General features: G+C 43.5%; 1 protein-coding gene across 18 annotated transcripts in view; it reads left to right on the top strand.

Moving 5' to 3' along the window:
• The first annotated feature begins 1,044 nt into the window (after positions 1–1,044).
• ZMYM2 (zinc finger MYM-type containing 2) overlaps positions 1,045–19,793 on the top strand; it is an 87,737-nt gene continuing 68,988 nt past the window's right edge. For 8 of the 18 annotated variants that reach the window (XM_030957289.1, XM_030957280.1, XM_030957323.1 and 5 more), the window contains exons 1-2: positions 1,808–1,953; positions 18,675–18,736. The gene's annotated coding sequence lies outside the window, so the exon portion shown is untranslated. The other 10 variants (XM_030957246.1, XM_030957217.1, XM_030957235.1 and 7 more) reach the window with 10 other exon arrangements.

The raw sequence follows: 19,793 nt of genomic DNA, 5'->3' as shown, positions 1-19,793 counted from the left end.
TGCAGATCAAATATATATCAATTTATACGGAAACTTTAAGACCTTCAAAATGGGTGATGATGCATGCAGACATGGCACTTTCCTCCTTGACAGTGGTTGTATTAAAGCTGTTTTGCCATCAGCTCACATATTTTTTTGCAGGAATGAGCAAGCTGCTGCCAGCCCTGAGGGAACTCTGTCCCTCCACATCAAGTAGCCCATCCAAGCTTCATCTGATGAGCAGTGTGTTTTGAACAAAAAGCCCCAAAACCCAAAAGAACCAAATCCATATTAATTCCATCCAACAACATAGAGTAACAGTGGCGGATAAGCTTTTGGGTTGAGTTGTTGACTGGAGCCTGTGTCTCTGGGTGGCACCATTGGGAAGGAACTAGATGTATTATTGTGACAATGGATGATAGAAAATTTCTCGTCTCTCCCACACATGAAAATTATTAGCCAAACACATCAAAGGTTTGTTGAGAGAGAGGCGACATCCCTTCAATGACTCCTGCGCCGCCCGTGAGGAAGGCTGTCCCTCAGGCTGATCCTGCGGGAGGCTCCAGCTCCCGACTGGAAATGGCGCCAGCCGCTGAAACCCAGCGCCTTGCGCACACAAGAGCCTCTCTCTCTCCCCGGGGGACGCTGCTCCGCGTGGTTGACACGGATTGATCCCGGCTAGAGGAGCAGGGCGGGTATCGCGCTCTCTCTCTCCCTCTTCTGGGCAGAGGAGGATGGGTGAATGGAGCAGAGCGGGACCAGCGCGCCAGACGGGCGGCTGCGCTCTCCCGGTCCTCGAAGGAGCGGGCGCTGGTGCCATGGCCAGCGCAGGGGAAGGAGCCGCGCAAGGGAACCGCGCATCCTCCATTTTGGTGAAGGGCGGGCGGAGGGTTGGCTCCCGGCGCCTGGCCGGAGCACTCGTCCCCACCCCACGGCACTGCCGGGGGCACCCGGCTCTTTTTCCCGCGGGGAAGCCGGACAGAGGCCGTTCAAATGGACGCCCCGCTGCGCCTCACGTTGGTTCGAATTGGTACCAAGCTCCCCGCAGCGGCTTCCGACAAAATGGAGGACGCCACCACCACTGCCACCACCAACACCACCACCACTACCATCTCTTCCAGGAGCCATGTCGGCGGCTGATATGGCGCCCTCCCCCGCGGCGGGCGGGGGCAGCAAGGCGTCCTCCGCTGAGGAGGTGCTGCTCGGCGGGGCAGGCTGCGGGGACGCGGGTCAGGCGCCCTCCCTAGGAGACGTGAACTCTCCCTTTTCCCTCTGGGAGTGCTTCCATTACCCATGCTCTGTCCACCATGGGAATGGCCCCAGGTTCAAAACCCTAGTGAGGGGAAGGAAGGAGCGGAGTGGGAGCCTTTGGAAAAGCAGTGCCAGCCCCTATGGCTCGGCGGTGGGGGACGGAGCGGGAGAGGCGAGCCCGCGCCCCACAGTCGGAGCGGTGGCGCCCGCAGGGACCGTGCGCACGGCCGGGACGGCCAGCGCACCCTGCCCGCGGCCGGCGGGGCGCAGCCGCCTCGGCAGCACTGAGAACTTCTGCAAGTAGCCGCTGTCAAAGAGCGGCGCGGGGAGCGACAGCGCAACCCTGGGGCACGGGTAACGAGCCGGTCGGTGGGCAACGATCCGGGTTCCTCAAACCTGATGGATCAAAGTGGGAAGAACCCCAAGCATGGCCAGGAGGAAGATTGGCAGTTTATGGGGTCAACCGGCTGCGGGCGGCTCTGATGGATGGGCGGCGCACCCACTCGGCTAGCCCAGCGCCAGAGCCCGCCCTCTGGGAAAGCCAATGCCGGGGCAGGGAGGCGGATCTCCCCGAGCTCCCTTGGCCCGGTTCCTCCTCCCCTTCGCCAGCAGCTGCGCTTCGCCCGGGACTGGACCGAGTTAGAGTTGAGGCGCCGGAGGAGTAGCGCAGAGTGCGTGCGTCCCCCGCGGGGGGGTTCGTGCCCGCAGGCGGAGGGGAGCCGGGTAAGGCGGGGGCGCCGGGCGCTGCGCCTCACTGGGGTGGGCTGGCGGGGGGCTGGCGGCGCTCAGCTGCCCCCAGGGCGGGGATGGGAGAGCAGCCGCCGTGCCTCCCAGCTACCCGGCCGAAGTACCCCGCGGTGTCGCTGCCGCGCCGCCACCTCTGGCGGCAGGGGCGCGGGCGGCACCGGGGGCAGTCCCGCGCATAACCATCGCGCCACGGGGGGGGGCGGTGGGGAAAAATGGGGGGTGCCCGGGGGCAGCCCCGAAGGGGGGGGCAGGGGTATTTGGGGGAAGGGCCGGGTCTGCTCTAGCGCCTCCTATTTTAACTCTCTCCCTCCCTTCCCCGCCGGGCCCTCGGCTGTTGTTCTGCCCCGGTGCCTCCCCCACCCACCGCCCTCGCAGTCCCCCCCGCGGGTACCTCCCTCCCCTCCTTTCCCCTCCCCAGCCCGGCGCTCCGCTGCTCCCCTCCCGTATTGTTCGGCTGGGTCCCTCTAATGGCGGACAGGAGGCGGTAGTGCTGCCGGCCGACTGCAGGGGGGCAAACCCGAGACCAGGGGCAACTGCCGCGCCAGCGGGCGGGGGGCGCGGGCGCTCGCCCGGCGCCGGGGCCGTGCCGCTGAGGGCCCCGCGGCCCCTCCGGGCGCCGGTTCAGGGCTGATAGGGCAAGTTCGTGGGTAACACTCGCTGTTCGCCGTGGGTGCCACCGCTGCCCCTGTCCCCCACACTCGCGGTAAAAGCCCCCGCTGTGGCGGCGCCCGGGGAGGGCTCCTTGTCCCTCCTTCCTTCAGCGGGGACAAGCTGCGTGGGTGTGCCGTGAGGTGTACCCCACCGCCCCCGGCGAAGGCAGTGGATTTATTTGTTTGTTTGTTTATTTATTTATTTATTTGAAAGATTGAGATTAAAGGGAAGTGGTGAGTGATGCAGGCAGTACCTGCCCTGGCCAGGCGATGGAAACGCTCCTTGGGGGCGCTGCCTGATCCGCGCTGCCCCGTGTTAACCCCGTGTCTTTCCCTTAGGCTCCAGCCCAGTTTGGTGCAGCCTTGGCAGCGACCAACAAGGAGAGGGAGCTCCATTGTGAGTGCTATTTGTGTATCTGTTTCTGCCTTGGTTAGACCTGCTTCCAGCAGGGCTCAGCCATTTCCCCCGCCCCGTATTCTCCGGGGGCAGGGGTGAAATGAGGTCCCTCCAGGGCTGGGTGGGGAAATTCCTGGGATCAGTAGCTGCTGCCCTGGGGCGAAGCCCCAGTAATGGCTGTGAGGCGGCTCCTCCTCGCGGAGTGGGCGCTGCTGCTGCAGACATCGCTCCTGCAATACCAACTCCGGCAGGCAGACGACGGGCTGCTGCCGCTGCTCACGTTACCCGGCTCGGGAGGGGGAGGAGGAGGGCATATTTCGGGTGCCCTCTAGAGTTCTGGAGCGTGTATGAAAATCCGTGACAAGACACCTTCAGCCATCTTGAATTTTCTCCCCCCCCATTGCTCGAATCACGTGTCCCCCGTATCATCTCGAAGCAAGAAGAGGCATGGGAGCTTTAAAATCACCCAGCAGTTTGCGATGGAGAAACGCACTCCATCGTGTCTTTGTGCCTTCAGACTGGTTCTCTACACCCGTAGATTTGTTTGGGTAGTTTTGTTGGGTTCCTTGGCTGGGCTTCTGAGCCATCTGCTTTGTCCCTTCCCCAGGAAGCTGGAGGACACTGGGGAAACCCAAAGGTTCCCAATAGCGAGCATTTTTGGTGTTTTGTTTGTGTGGGATTTTGAGAGCAGATTTTGACCTTTGTTGGGTGTTAGGTTGGCTAAGGAGAGTCTTGTTGCCAATCCCTGTGGGTACGGCTGGGACGTAACTTGACTCTACTTTCTGCCCTTCTTAATATCGGGGCTGTTTTTTAGCTGCGTGGGGGATTCCGAGATCGCCAAGTAGCGCAGCGCGGCAGCGGGTGAGGCTGCGGGCACACGGGAGAGGCTGGGAGCTGCCGCGGCGGGCCCGGGCGCGGTGCGCGGGCTGCGCCGCCAGAGGCGCCGGCGGGCAGCGCGGCGGCTCCGCTGGGAACGTGCAGCCCGAGAACAAAACAAAAAGGCAGCGCCTCTCTTGCCTTCTGGGTCTCTCGCTTGGGTACAGCACGGATTCAGGTGGTGCGGTCTTCCCCACCACTCGTATTTTGAATTTTTTTTTCCACTCTCTATTTCTGTCCCTTGCTGCTTTACGTGGTAGATTTTCCAGATTCGCAGAGCTTGCAACTTTCTTTGTCACTTTTTGGTGGCTATACAAAGAATGAGTGGTTTCCTGCAAAACCTCACTGCTTAGGATGAGGCCATCAGATCTGTATTTATTTTGGGCATCTAAAATTACGGACCACATCAAAGACTTGTAAGAGTTTACATGGCATGTTATCTTTAATAAAGTCGTCTGTTCCAACCCTTGACTTGCTACAGCAGTTTAAAATTTTTAATAGTAATTTTTAAACTCTTACCATATCTTGGATGCAAGGCTACCATCTAATTTTACTTCTGATTCATTCATTATGCATTCCAGTCTAACGGCTGTTCTGTTTTTTCTGAGGATCCTTCATGTCAAAAAAAGTTACTTCTAGGAGCAGTCAGGGCAAATGATGCTTTGGAAGGAGGGGGACTGTTGTGTACTGGAGCTGGTTTGACAAAAATTATTGCAGCTTTGTGTGGCTGCTTATGAAAGATGAGAATACTGCCAAGAACAGCCATATAGCCAAGATTCAGTAAGCCTTTGGTAAGACTTAGTGAATGTCTTGCACAAAAGCATCCTGGTAGGTGGCACATTGTCCTCCTCCAGCTGTGAGGATGGTGGTACAGCCTTCTTATGGCATGTGATAGGATCGTGCTGTTCTGGGAGGGAATGTATGTGGTGCTTAGTGCTGCAAGGTCATCTCTGGGAACCAAACTCATGAGCCATGTTATTTGGTGGTTAAAATAAGTAACCTGTTTTAATAGAAGTCTCTCTTAATTAGAGCAATAAATTCACTTTATTATCTACTAAATTGGCTTTATATTGTTGTTATTAATCCTCTGATTTCAAATATATGATTGCATTCTACTGTTGCTTACCCTGTAATAACATGCTAAGAGGGATTTGCATCAGCAAGAATGTCAAAGTGGCAGTGAGAAAATGAAAGCAAGTTTCTCTGTCTTTTGTAGAGCTTGTTCAAGTATGTACAGAGGGATGTGGTACAAACCTGGTACAGTGTCGTTCAAATTTTTGCTGGGGTTGTTTGGTTTGGGTTTTGGTTTTTTTTTTTGGTCCTGCAGAATCATGAATCGCCTTGTGGTGTTTGAAAAGTTTTCATTTTGGTTTTGAGGACTAAGTACAGAATTACTGAAGTTCTGTGAAATTGTTTGAGTTTGCACTCAATTGACGTACCCTGCAACAAAAGCAGTATGGGGGGTTCTGTTAAGAACTTGTATCAAGAATTGTTGCTAATGGAAAATTCACTGTTCACGGAGAACTGTTTATTTTTCCATCACAATTAACAATGAACTCAACCAATTTGTGGAAATGGATTGGAATTTAAAGTTCACAAGAGTTCAAAAGATTACTCAGGTGTCCAGTGTGAGAAGTTTGAGGTGATACTTGCGTCATGAGGGCCTTAAAAGCCCCTGTGTTGCAGTGGAGTTTTGTGTCCACTGAAATTGTGTTCAGCTCCAGAGCTGAAAGTGTTTTCTTTTCAACTTCTTCTTAGCTTTGTTTCAGTGGTTTAATCTTAGTAGTTGAATGCACTTATGGCTAAGTGGGTTGCTTGCTTACACATTAAAGTTCAGATGAAGCTTAGCTTGTATTCCATATTTATAGCTTGCCCTATGTGCTGCTGGCTTTTATGGCTGGCAGTACATACCAACTTAATGTATGAATGATTTACACAATTTAGATGCTACTATTTACATTCTTCATTTTGTACCAAGATTTGCAAGTTTGTCAGATAGCACTTTGTACTTCTAAGAGAAATTTTTGGTAGAAGGAAGAAGTTTGAGACTTCTGGAATGCAGTTGCATGTTATGGCTTCTTCAGTTAGGACTTTCACTATATTGATTTTATATCAGTTTTCCAGCTGCGCGGTGAATTATCCCAGCCCCTCCTGTTAGTTCCCCGTGCTGTGTGTATTGGTGTAAATGCACTTTATTGGGACTATTCATCCTGCCACCTGTTTTGGGAGAGAAGTTCTGATTCATGTGTGGTTTTTCTCAGGTGTTTCTGTGGTTTCTAATGCACAGTCAAGCTTTGCATCTTTGCTGTTATGTGAATCTCCATCCCTTACCCCCTACTCAGATGGTTAAGCAGCATTGATTGCTGCTGTGGTTGGCTCCATAGAATACAATCCTGTGTGTGCCCAGGTGGCCCAGAAGGCCGATGGCATCCTGGCCTGGATCAGCCAGGCTGTGGCCAGCAGGAGCAGGGCAGTGACCGTCCCCCTGTACCCAGCACTGCTGAGGCCACAGCTCCAATCCTGTGCTCAGTTCTGGGCCCCTCAGTGCAGAGAGACATTGAGGGGCTGGAGCGTGTCCAGAGAAGGGCAACGGAGCTGGGGAAGGGTCTGGAGCACAAGTGCTGTGAGGAGCAGCTGAGGGAGCTGGGGGTGTTCAGCCTGGAGAAAAGGAGGCTCAGGGGGGAACTCGTCACTCTCTGCAACTGCCTGAGAGGAGGGTGCAGCCAGGTGGGGTCAGCCTCTTCTCCCTGATTATAAGTGACAGGATAAGATGGCCTCAAGCTGCACCAGGGGAGGTTTAGATTGGTCATTTGGGAATTTTTTTTCCACTGGAAGGGTTGTCAAGCATAGAAATATGCTGCCCAAGAAAGTGGTGGAGTTGCCATCTCTGAAAGTAATTAGATGTGTGTGAAACGTAGGGACGTCATTCAGTGGTGAACATGGTGATGCCAGTTTAATGGTTGGACTTGATCTTAATTGTGTTTTCCAACCTAAATGACTCTATGATTTCAATGCTACTTATTTATACTTAAATGATTTTTACAGTTGAAAACTCTTCCATGAACTTCCAGAAGTTAGGAATTTTATATGTATTTTGTGGAACTCAACGCCACTAGAGTTCAGTAAGACACACCCAAAGAGTTTGATTATATGTATGTATGTATGAGAACATCAACAGTTGTAGTAGCTGAGATCAGTGACTGTCCTTTATGGACAGGGTCCACTGACGGTTTCTCATCCCTTCTCTTGGACTGGACATGTCAATGATGAAAGTTGTTTCCTTGCTCTGGTTTGCTATCAGAAGAAAATTATTTCAATCAATGATTATAATATGGATTTTATTAGTCCACCATAAGTAAAATCTACAGAGATTGTTAACTTTTGTGTTCTAGTGACAAGGTTGCCACCAGCATATTTTTTCAAATTTCTTTTGATTCAGAGGGCATTTGTATTTCGTAAGTTTGTTGTCATGCTTAAATGCTTATTTTTTGTCCATGTTTCCTATATTTTTTGGGATTAGCTTTACCAGAACATGTTTCTCTGCTCCTTTCTCACCATCAGCTATTTAGAGAATAATCTTGTAGGGATAGCAGGGACTCATGACACAGGTGAGGTGCAGAAGCAAGTGGTCATTGATCTTAGCAGAGTAGCTGCTATACTGGTTTGAAACACTCGGGCATTGTCAGTGCTCTAGCCAGCCATACAGCGTGTCAGTAACACAAGAGGATATGAGTTGGGTTTGTTTGGGTTTTTTAAGTTTGTCTGAGATGAGACTACTTAATGGTGTTTGCTGTTGTGCAAAACTATGTGTTTGGGTCTCTAAAAAATATAAGGTGTAATATGTTACTTCTTTATTTAAAAGGTTTATGAACTTTATTGTACACCTTCTTTAACCCTTACAAGACTGTCAGACTCCTTCATTTAGCATCACCGTAGCTTCCAAAGGCTGTAATAGCGACATTTGTGTCCCTAGTGCTGTACAGAAGCCTGTTCAGGCATAGTTCCTGTTCATCAGCTTTACCCCCAATACATGCTAAGCAGGATGTCATCTCAGTTCCACCTTTCCCCCATGGAAAAGTTTGTACAGTAGCCATGTATTCTTGGGCACGTGCTGCCACTTGGACACTGATGGGGACAATAGCTACTTACATATTTGAACCAGAGCTACTGATGTAGCTTCTGCTGGGCCAGACCATTAGGACAGATGAGTGGCATTATAGAAGAGCTTGTGTTGTGTTTGTGTTCGTTTCGACACTTAGTTTCCTCTAATATTTTCCTGTGAAAGATGGTATGGAAGAAGATAGAAAATCATGCACATAGGATTGTAAGGGTTATGCCAAGTTTTACTAGTTGAGGGCTTCTTACAGCTCACAGTCAGTCCAAGAAACATGGGCATCTTTGTTTTCCTCCTGCAGGCTTTTGTTGAAAGTGTGCTGGCATATTACCTTTCTTTAGGCTCTTCTGTGCAATGCAACCATACTGAATGTTAAAAAAATTCATTCGTTTGAGTTAACTCATAATGCAACTGTGCTATTTTTTTCTTTTGCTTTTTGTTTTCCTCTCTCCTTGAAAGTAGCCTTGGTAGAAACCTTACTTCTTTTTGGAGTTCCTTTTCCTTAGATCTGTGTAAGATCTTTCCAGCTTGGTATTTACTCCTAGTACTACATCAGATTTCTCTAAAAGTCATTTTGTTCATCTCATTCATAAACTCAGCTGTCATGCCTGTATGGATGACCTTCAAGTCTCTCTCTCTTCCAGACTTGCTGCCCTCTAAACTAGCTAAATCTCTGCGTGTGCTTTTGACTTCTCTTTGTGGATGTCTGACCTTCAGCTGAGGCTGCTATTGCAAAGGAAAACTCTCTGTGCTGTTGCTTGTAGACAGCAGTGTCATGAGATCTTTGGTTCTAGCCCTGGTTTTAGGCATAGCACACATTCTTCTAACAAAGACTGTAGGTTTCTCCCACATATTGAGTGGTATCTTAAATGTTAATCAGGAATTAGGTGTTTGTTATTTAGTTGTGTTAAAAAAACACATGAGTACAAGATCATGCCTTTGACCTCTGTATCATGTGATAACAATTTTTCTTAACAGATATGAGAAAAATGATCCTGCTCTGTTGACAGGGACTCAGAATCCTACCAGAGTGGTGTCCTGGACTTCTCTTTTGACTGTCCAGTCTTTTTGCCTTTTGCATTTTATGGTGGTAAAACCAGCAGGTTTTACTTACCTTTAATCTAATGTTGGGATTTAACTGTGAAGAGTACTAACTGGTTTTTGTTGTTAATGAGGTTGTAAGAGCTGTTTAGGAAGTGACGTCATGGGCAGTTAAACAATTTCATTCATTCTCCTGTGATGCTCCTCATGCTTGGAGAAGTTCTGCGTGTGCACCCTTACAAGCAAGCCAGTTGCAACCTGTTAATGCAGAAGAACCTGACTTTAGGAAATAAAGCCTACTGAAAACAAACCCCAACCACCACCTTTCCTGTCACCCTGGGACTCAAACACACCATCCTTAGAACAAGAACTAATTGTAACCATTGTTTATGGTGGTGCTGTTTCCTTGTATTCTCATTTTTGTCTCTCTCCATCTGTTGTCCCTTATGTTTAGATTGTTTGCTCTTTGAACAGTTTTACTCTGTGTTTGCACAGTGGCTAGCATGATGTGGTCTACAGCTTTGGCTCCTGGGAGTCTGTGATAACAGTTGTGATCTATGGGTGTGGTATTGGTGTCTTTTTTTTTATTTTTTGTGTGTGTGTATGGAATAGGGGAGAAGAGCTAGTGTTCTGTTATACCTGAGATAATGTCGTTGTTTTGTTTGAGCAACAATTGATTGTTAATACACCAATCTATAAATGTTTAAGAATTCTTATTAAGAATTTACCAGACATCTTTTGAGTTTATAACTAGTGTTTGCGCATGTGCATATTTAGGATTTTGTTTATTGTGATAATTATTAGTAGTAGTTTTTCTTGTAAGGGTGGTTATGTTTTTTGGAAAAAAAAAATTAATTCAGGAAATGATACTTTGTTCTGGTAGGTGATGCCTCGTTAAGGAAGCCAAGTAGTATCTAGAGGGGCCAGGTAAGAAGTCCTTTGTAATCTATGTAATAAAAAAAGAAATCACAATTTAGAAATGAAGGAAAATGGAGAGCACAACAAAGGTGATCTGTTTTTTACCAGAAGCAAAAGTTGAAAGTTGGATATTTGCCATCGTCGCTGTGTTTGACCATTGTTATGTATACTTCTATCCAAAGAATTAACAAATAGAAATACTGAGATGGTCTGACTAATATTGGGTATAGTATAGTACTCATCTGAACTAAATTCAACTAAATTTAAATTACTAAAAAATACTTTTTTTAGTAATTTAAAAGAACCATAACACAAGAAGATAGACAAGAAATGTTCGGAGAACATACCCAAGAACTACTTAAGAAGGTCTGTTCCTCAATAAAAGAGAGTAGATTACAGTGTGACTTAATCCTGCTCTAGGAAAGATTGTGCACCCAATAACATGGTAGATAATTGGGTGTGCTTCCTTCATCTCCCTTTCTATCTCCAGTGTTAAAGGCTGGATTTCTGAGTGTCAGTTATTGCCTAAGCAGTACAAAATCAAACAGGGAGCAGTGTGTACAGGTACAGGAACTAGAAGGTGGAATAGCTTATTGAGGCATCACTTTCTTCTTCTTAGGCAAAAGTTCATAGAGGATTTGAAAAGCTCCCTGATAGGAAAGTTAAGTTTTTGGGGTTTTTTTCAAGGCTCAGACTATAGTTCCAGTTGCATATATGGACTCAAAAGATGAAATACTGGCTTAAGAAAATAGTGCTTTGTATATTTTTCATGGGTTTAAATTGAATGTATATATCCTTGGTTGTATGACCATTTAAATGACCAAACTAACTGAGGTTTGTCATTGTCCTTTCCTGTTTGTACCAACATCAGGCTTTTCTGGCTTTTTTGATTGTTTTATCTTTTTAATTTTGGGAGTCAATGCAGGTCCATGAATCATCACAATGAAATTTGCGGATGAAGAGCTAAGTAGGTGTAGAGTATTTGCTCTGATTTTTTTTTGTGTTTCCAATTTCTACCATCTTAGCTCCCATGATGGGCTGGCTGTTAGAATCCTTAAACAGCTAGGGAGAAAGGGGAAAGGAATAGGAATTCAAAACCACAGTAGTCCTGTCCAGGACTGGATGTGGTTTGTAGTTGTGGAACCGTGGCCTTAACAAATACTGTATGCATCTTACTTAAAATTAAGACTACCTTTTACACTTTAAAACAGTTGGATAACCTGGAGTCTTGATTGCATAATGTAACTTGCAGCCAGCCAGCCAGTGCAGCTGTGAAAACCTATCATACTTGCCTTGCTGGCCAGATCTGTTCTTGCCTTGGATTCCGTTTCCCATCAATCTTACTTCATATGGAACTTGAGCTATTTTGTGGCTGTTTCTTTTGTTTGATTTTCTCCCACTTCGTTTTCTATCTCATTTTGTTTGTGGTGGTAAGTTTTTCTTTCCTTTGTTACACTGTAGCTTCATTGTCTGTTTACTTGGTCTAAGTCTACATGGGTTTCCCTCCTACATACAGCATATTAACTTACTCTTTTAAATTCAGTTTTCTTTGTTCTGAATTACTTGATGCATTGAACATCAGTCACTGCAAGTAAATTGTGTTGAAGAAGCTTGTCCATACTAGGCCCAAAATACTAGATTGTTAGCCAATACTTGATTATTTCTCAGGCGTGAAAAATCTGTTTGAGGCTATTAGCTGATGTTAATTATGCTATAAGGCAAAGAAAATGGTCTGTCGGCAGACTTGTTCATTTACAGATTTTGACATGACAGTTTTTCCTCTTTCTAAGCATATGCAAAAATAAAGTATTTAGGAAGCATTAGTCAAAAAGATTTGTGCAGTAAGACACTGAGAAGTGGTGTGCCATTAGGCATGGTGGATACTAGTTACCCATACAGAGCTACTTATTCATGTGTTACACATATATGAGTGTAGACTGAATGCTAGTTTAAAATAAAACTTAAAAATTCCCAACCAATTAAGAAGAAGCACTAATGAAGAATAGTGTTAAAAGTCTGTATTGTTAGTTTAAAAGTGTCTTCATTTCCAGAACACTTGGAAATAGTACAATCTGGGCACTAATAGGATAGAAGACAGCTTTGGCTAGTCCTGGTGAACAGCAAGTTAAACATGAATAGTGCACCCTAGCAGGATGAATGTAAACAGCATACTGGACTGAAATAAGCAAGGTGGTAGCCAGCAGTTTAAAGAAAGTGATTGTTCTGCACTGTCTTAGACTGGGAGAACCCATCTACAGTGTTTAGTCTGGTTTTGGTTAGACTCTGTCCTAATGAAGATACGGATATTCTGGAGTAAGCCCAGTGTACGACCAGGGTGATAGAGCACTTAACAAAGGAAAAGCTGAGAAAGAGGGGTGTGTTCAGTCTAAAGAGAAGGCTGAAGGGACAGGTTACTGCTGTTTTCAACTAATTAGTGGGAAAATAGAAGACGAAGCCAAGCTCTTCTCTGAGATGTCTTTTGGTAGAGTGGCAGGTAATAGCCGGAAGTAGCAACAGTAGCATAGCTAAGATAAACAAACATTGGACAATTCTTGCTCTTGAGATTTCTGTTCTTTCCGGTCTCTAGTTGTTTGTTCTCATTTGGTTGGTTTATATATGATTGGCTGTACATCCAATTTTTTGTAACTTGACAGATTTGAAAGATTGTGTGCTATTTGTGTATACCAGTTTTTGTTTGTTTTTTTTTTTAATGCTAGCAAAAGCTAGGGACTTCATGTGTTTGAATTCTCAGTTAATCTTCATTGCTCCATGTGGAGCAAGAGTAAAGCATGTTTTTGAATTGGGTGCTGTAACCCACTGACACCAATGGCCTGTGTTCTATTGCCCAGGCCTGACATCTAAATAAATTTACTGTTCCTGGTCTAGTCATTCAGTATTTGTTTTTCCTATTAAGTGTTACATTTTTTAAAGTTAAGATCTATTAAATGACAACTTGACTCTTTTCATGCTGTATTAATGCCACTTTATTTTTCAGGATTTTACATGTCCTTTTCCTGTGTTCATATCTCTGGCATAGTGCTTCTCTGTTGTTTCTGTATTCCCTTTCCGCTTAGCCATCTTTCAAGTCTGTTGCTGTGGTCTAGTGTGGCCTATTTTCTGGAAATAGACACACGTTTGGATAGAAGCATTTATTGCGGGTCCTTTGTTTTTCTGTCTTGTTTTACCTTTCTATTCCATTTATAATAAAGGACATCCTTAAGCAGCATCTTGCTGTGTGAGTAGTAGATAAAATTTACTGTCTACCACATTGCACATAATGATTTTTAAGGCTAGAAATGGTGCTGTGCTCTTGCTGATCAGTGTGTTTCCAAGATTAAACAGCTGTGAAATACATAGAAAGTGTGCAGATGAGGAGGCACATGTCAGTGTGACTGCCCTAAAACACTGTTGGTCAACTGTATGATTTTAATTTGCCATGAATACCTATGCCAAGTGCTGCTCATTCTTTGATGAATAGTCTTGAGAATTACTGGTGCTTGTTTTGGATACCCCTTCATAGAATTAAGTTTGAGGTTGACTCTGTATTTTTATTCTGTGTGTGCATGCAAGGAAGCATTTCTTAGCATTCATTGAGTAGGAAGACTCAAGGAAGAAGCTGTGTTAAACGAAATTATTCAAATATTCCTGGAAGCATCACTTGGAAAACAGATGTCAGCGTTCACATTCGACAGTGGTGGCTGCAGTTAAGATGCTCAGAAGATATCACAGTTTGCATGCTTTTGGTAAGCTTTAGCTGTGTGTAAGTAGTTAGTCTTGTGAACAAAACTAAAATTTACTGACTTGCTTCAAAATATTTCACTGAGTAGATCTTGCCCTTTCACTGTTCTTAGTTACTGTCTCTGCTGGATTACAGGTCTTTTAGGTCTTGCTTTTTTGTTGAATTCTCTAAAATCTGCGTGACAAACACATTTTGGATCTTACATCATGACTTTTAGTAAGCTAATTTCTTCAATTCATACGAAAAATCAGAGAAAACAATTAAATTTGAAGCAGCTCCAAACCTACTGGAAAATAATTTCTGAAGTAGTGTCTCAAAACTGAAGTAATGAGATATACCAGGCTTTTGTAATGATGGTACTCAGATGAACAGGTAAATTAGATTTGTGAACCTAAACGTAGTATCCTGTTCTGAAAGCTTTTACCTATGTTGTGAAACACCAGCAATATAAATACATTGATGGGTTTGTGTTAAATGTTATTCTGACACTTTCATGAGCTTATATAGTAGTAATTTAAGGGCCTTGTTTTACTTTGGTGTTGTGAATACTTGCACTTGAGGTTAGCTCAAAATATGCAAGTATTCCTGTTGAACTCATTACCATGATTTATGTGTGAAACTGGCAGATGACATAGTTGAGTCATTGTGGCATTAATGTAATGACTGAGACTTGCTGAAAGCCTTGCTTGCTTCAGATACACAACTCGGTCTGGCCAGTGGATATACATGTAAAATTCAGCCTGACCAGTTTTAATATTCAGCCTGTCACTGCTTGCTGTGTTGACAGTGGGCACGTGCATGTTGGATTGCTTTATGTAGTAGTTGCTGTCAGGGTAGAGCATTTCTGTCTGTGGCCATCAGCTTGTCATGACTGTCCTGTCTGCTGAAATGATCTCTGTCCTGAAGTTCAAAGCTGTGGCACCAACCTTGATATGTTCAGGCACAGCTGTAGTGTTCTTGCATAGGAATTTTCGTTTGGGGGAACTGATCTGGCTGGAAAGGATTCCAGCAGGAAACTCTTTTCTGTGGTTTTAGAAACAGCTGTGCCACATGATAGCATAGCAGTGAGGCTGTGGCCCTGGTAACTAGGCAGACCTTCAGAAGTGTTAAAACTTTTGTTAGAGGTGTAAAAGTTAACAGCAAATCAGAGCTACCATGTATCCAAGGCATATCTGAACATAAAAAGCTGATGGCTTAATACCCCTGAAGAAGGATATAAGGAGGAAAAAAAGCCACAAACTGAAACAACTTATGTGGTTGCCTGTGGTAAGAGTTTTGTATCTGGTGACTCAGAAGGGCCCTGCAACTGCTTTATATCTAACTTGGAGTTGTATTCACATAGGTAGGAGTCTCTCCATACACAGTATATATCATTCACATACATCACCAAATTGAGACTGTAGTAGTAGCATTCAGATTTAGCTTAAAGCTGGCTTAAATTACAACCCTTCAAAAATGTTGGGCTACTTGTGTTTTTCTAGCACTTTTCACTTCTTATGTGTGGATATAGTTGGGTTACTAGTTTGCTTCAATTGCAGTGAAAAAGTGCTACTTCTAGGTGATTTTAATTGGAGTGGTTTACTTTGTTTTTGGGGTGAACTGTGGCATACATTCAGCCAGCCAATGGGTTGATGGTTCATACCCCAAGAAAGCTGTGGTACATGGGTTGCATCTGGCTGTGTAGGGAATGAGTGTTCCTGAGCCTGTAGCAAGACATTAGGCTAGAGAGCTTCTTGATAGCTGCTTTGTAGATAGTCTGTACTGAGCTTGTGATCATCAGACATAAGGAAAGTCAAGTGATAAGGGATTCTCTGTAATAAGGAGAATCACTAGCAGAGTTAAGGAATTAATTGATATTATGATCAAATGAGTGTCAGGGTCAGGAAGTGACCGTTAGAACTGGATAGCCTCGCAGAATATCAGGACATGTTCAGTAAGGCTCTAACCTTATACCAAAATCTTGAACCCGTCCCTCTGAAGTCGGCTTCAGAGCCGTGGGCTGAAATTTAGATTTTGTGGCTAAATGGGTAGAGTTTCTATGAGGCTAGTGATACTTTTGTATGTAAGAAGATGATTATTATTCTCCTGTGTTAAGGTAATTGCTGTACTAGGCAAATAGACAATTGGGTAACTTGTTTGCAACAGGGATGTATAGGAATAGAAGCTTTTCAGTTAAAGGCTGATTTTTCTTCAGGTGTATTCTGGTTTTCAGCTGGCTGGCCAAGAATTCAGTAGTTTCCTTTGAACCACTGTGTTTTAAGTCATCAGTGCATTTATTTCATGTTTGCCCAATCCCTGTTGGAACTCGTTGCATTTCTAACCTCTGTAGCCTTCTACAGCAGCGACTCCCAATTAGCAAAATATTTTCATGCACAATAGATTATTAAAGCTTCTTAATGATTTAATTTGGCACCTTTTTGTTCTTGCAAAACACTGGGCAGCTCTTATCATCTGTATTTTTTTTATTCTTTCAGATTTAGGATCTTCCTTGAGTTGTTTTCGTTTCAAAGAGAAGTTATTTTCCATGAGTATAAATTGTTCATGTAACTCATCTGTTTATCCCTTTCTCTGAAAAGTGAGTGATCTGAACATCTCATGATAAGCAAGACGCTGGTGAAGTATGTTTGTTTTGTAGTAACAAATGTGCTTTGTTTTATTTGATTCTTTTTTTTTCACCTCTTTGGTTGTTGATGATTGAGTAGCTTTGATTTGAAAGAGTGAGAAGGTTGCAACTGGGATCTCAAATTATGTGTATTCTTTCCCCCTGTTCATTACCTTGCATTTATCAGTACTGATTTTTCCTGCCACAGTGCTTTACAATCAGTTTGTGTTTTCAGCTGCTGTGAATAAATTTATATGATTTGGAAGCACTCATTTTGGGAGTCACTATCTCTTGGCTGACTTACATATGTTTATCTGTGTCATTTTATTTTGGAGCCCCTGTGGTAACTTGTCTTTGTGGTAACAATGAACAACACATGATATTTTTCTCTTTAAATAATTACAAATCCCCCAGAGAACATCTTCTCAAAATCTTTAATATAGATTATTTCCACAGCAGCCTTCACAAAGTACAGTGTTTGAATGCCTTTTGGAAGACTTTAGTGGGATATACCAGTTTAATCAGGGTTGGTCAAAAAGTATATGAACCCTTCAATAGACTTTGGCAGTAGTCCTGTGAGACATTGCCTTTTCATTGCAAAATTTGTATTACTCTCCTCCCCTACTTTTTTTTTTGTGTATTTATTCAGCTGTAGTTTCTATCAATTTATTTAGTGATAGAGATAGGACTGTAGTCTGAGTAATTGTTCTTGCCTTCTGCTTAAGTAATTGGTTGCAGATACTGAAATAAATTGCTGACTGCCTTTAGAAATCTTAAGTGCCTTCCACATGGCCCTAGTGATTTGTTCTAAAATTCTCTTGTGTTAGCGCTTTGATGCAACATTTTTCCTCTGACCTGACCCGTAGAAAGAGAGCTTGGATGTGATCTTCCCTGATCTTTTCCTTACTGAACATCAGTGCAAAGAATTCTGTGTTTTCTGGTTCAGGCTTCATGGATACTCTGTTACTTCAGGAAAATTTTACGGATGGTAAAATTGACAAGATTTGGGATTTTAGACAAAACTGACATAGGTCAGTAGCCTGTTTCTAACCAAAAGGTGTATGAAATGTATATAAAACATCCCCCCCAGTACAATTCCAGCACTTTTGTAGGTCAGAGACTTCCTCATAGTAGTCTCTGTTGGGTTTTTGGAGTCTTTTTGGGCTGGTTGTATGCATAATACAGTGAGTTTTTAAAATGGCCTTCATGCTTTCAAACTTTTTGTTTTAGCTGCTCCATTTCTTCTCCTCCCACCGAAGTTGTTCTTTCTGAAGCCAGATGTTGAAGTAATGAGGTTTTTTGTATTTGTATTTTTTTATTCCCCTGGGAATTTAAATATGCTTTTCTGGAGTGCTGTCTGGATAATTACACCTTGAACTATGTTGTGTGGCCCAGAGTTAGACTAAGGTTTGCTTTTTCTTCAGCGAGTTCTCTAGGTGGTTGAAGTGGACTGCGTTGTAAAAATTTTTCCCATCAATCAGTGGAGGGCTGATTTTACTTCCCCCCTGCCCTAGTTTGCACAACAGCAGTTAAAAGTATTTAAAACAGTGGTTAAGTAGTTATGGTGAGTAATTATCTCACCATAGTGAGATAATGGGAATGAGAGTAGTTTGCAGTCTCATGCTCATTATCTCACCTAGGTGTCACTGTTGAGTGGAAGTGATTGGTAGCATACCATTAATGGGCTGTTTCTTCTGCTTGGGATGTGGAATTTAAAAGTAGCCCAGTACCTCTTGAGGTAAATAATTTAGTTATGATACTGTGCTTTCCTAGCAGAAAGTAGTATTCTTTTGCTGAGGCAAATAATTCTCTTTCTTTTTGTTCCAGTCTTAGGATACTGTCTCCTAAATTTTGTTTATCTGTTCACATCTGAAGATGTCTCAGTCATGCATTATAACCAAAGTAGTCTTTCAAGTGTTCTTTTTTGTTTTTAGGCTTATAGCATTGATAGGGAAGCATCTGTACGTGCTGGTCCTGCTTTGGATGTCTGTTTCCAATGCCCTCTTTGGTGGAACTGCAGTTTTAGCCAGATTTCAGTGATTCATTTTGATTTTTGTGTTTTTGCTCCAAGTGTACATAACTGTGACTTTGATCTTCTGTCACCTTAATTCCACGTGTTGTTAATGGCATTTGGTAAAGGCATTTAAATTCCAGTTTCTGCTTTTGTTAAAGCAGAGTTGATTTTTTTTTTTTAGGTACTGGTACACCTCACCTGGGTTTCTGCAATTCATGGTAACTTTAACTCTTTTATCATTCATCTGTGAAGTTGACCCTATAAGTATTACTTAACTGTCTTAAGAGCTGTAGTAGTTGTCATCATTCTAAAGAAGTGCCTACATTTTGTCTCTTATTTCTTCCAGAAATTAAGCCTTGAACAAAGCAATGGGATCATAATTGATTTCAGCGTGAGGACTTTTAAGAGGTGAGTGATGTAGCTTAAATTAAGAGGGACACACAAGGCCTGGTTCAGGAAGGGCTGTTGAATATTGGTAGTGCTGCTTTTTCTGTCCAGATGTGATTTTGGTGTCTATGTACTGCCACAAAGCCTTGAGCTTGTTCTTCAGCAGTATTGAACAGGCATTTTCTGCAAACTAGGTCTCACTATTTTGTAGGTTGTCTTCTTGTTGTTGGTTGGTTGGGATTTTTTGTTTGAGGTGTTTGTTCATTGCACTTTTTAATAATTATTTGGTTTTGTTGTCATTGAGTTGGGGGTTTGTTTTGTTGGTTGCTTGGGGTTCTTTCTGTTTCAGTTTAGTGTTTTCCCTCCAAATCTCAGCAATTTGTCCAGTGATCAGTCTAATGAATGTCATGGGTTTCTAATAATTGTATTTCTGTTGCAAAGCATCTTTTGCTGTTGCCTGTTTTGAGGTGTGAGTTTTTTCCCCGTTTTCCATTCTAAACATTTTTTTTTTGCTAAGTCACTTTTTTGAGGTAGTTTTTCATTTAGAAGTACTGAGTGTGACATTGCCTATGTGGTTTTTATGTTTCTCCTTGCTGTTCCTACTTTTAGAAAACAAGCTATCTAATTTTGCACATTATATGGGTAACTTTGTTGTTGAGAGGAGCTATTTGCAGGGAAATATATGCAGATTTTGCTTATGACTTTGCACTAGTAGTTAAACACAAATTTTTATTTTTTTTAATTCTTAGCAGTACAACTCATTAAAACCTAAGAGCTTGGTGGAGAAAGTAAATCGATTTAGGCAAAAAGATAAGTGTTTTGAGTCTTAGCTTTGCTACATGTTATGTGCATGTACTGTAATACAGCCCAAGTCTGTCTTTCTACTAAGGATTTATGAAAATAGGAATCACAAAGGTTTTGAGTCAGGCCTGGGGTGTAGTCTTGGCATAGTCTCATTTTTTCCCTGCTCACATCTGTTCGACTATATTTGAAACTTTATTAAAAGCTTTATGTGCTTGTGATGCTTTTGCCCTGTAGAAAAAGAAAATATACAGAATAAACCTGTGAAAGTTTTAAA

Source organism: Camarhynchus parvulus, chromosome 1 (assembly GCF_901933205.1).
Source record: "Camarhynchus parvulus chromosome 1, STF_HiC, whole genome shotgun sequence".
Lineage (NCBI taxonomy): Eukaryota > Metazoa > Chordata > Aves > Passeriformes > Thraupidae > Camarhynchus > Camarhynchus parvulus.
This window is presented reverse-complemented; position numbering and strand designations above follow the sequence as displayed.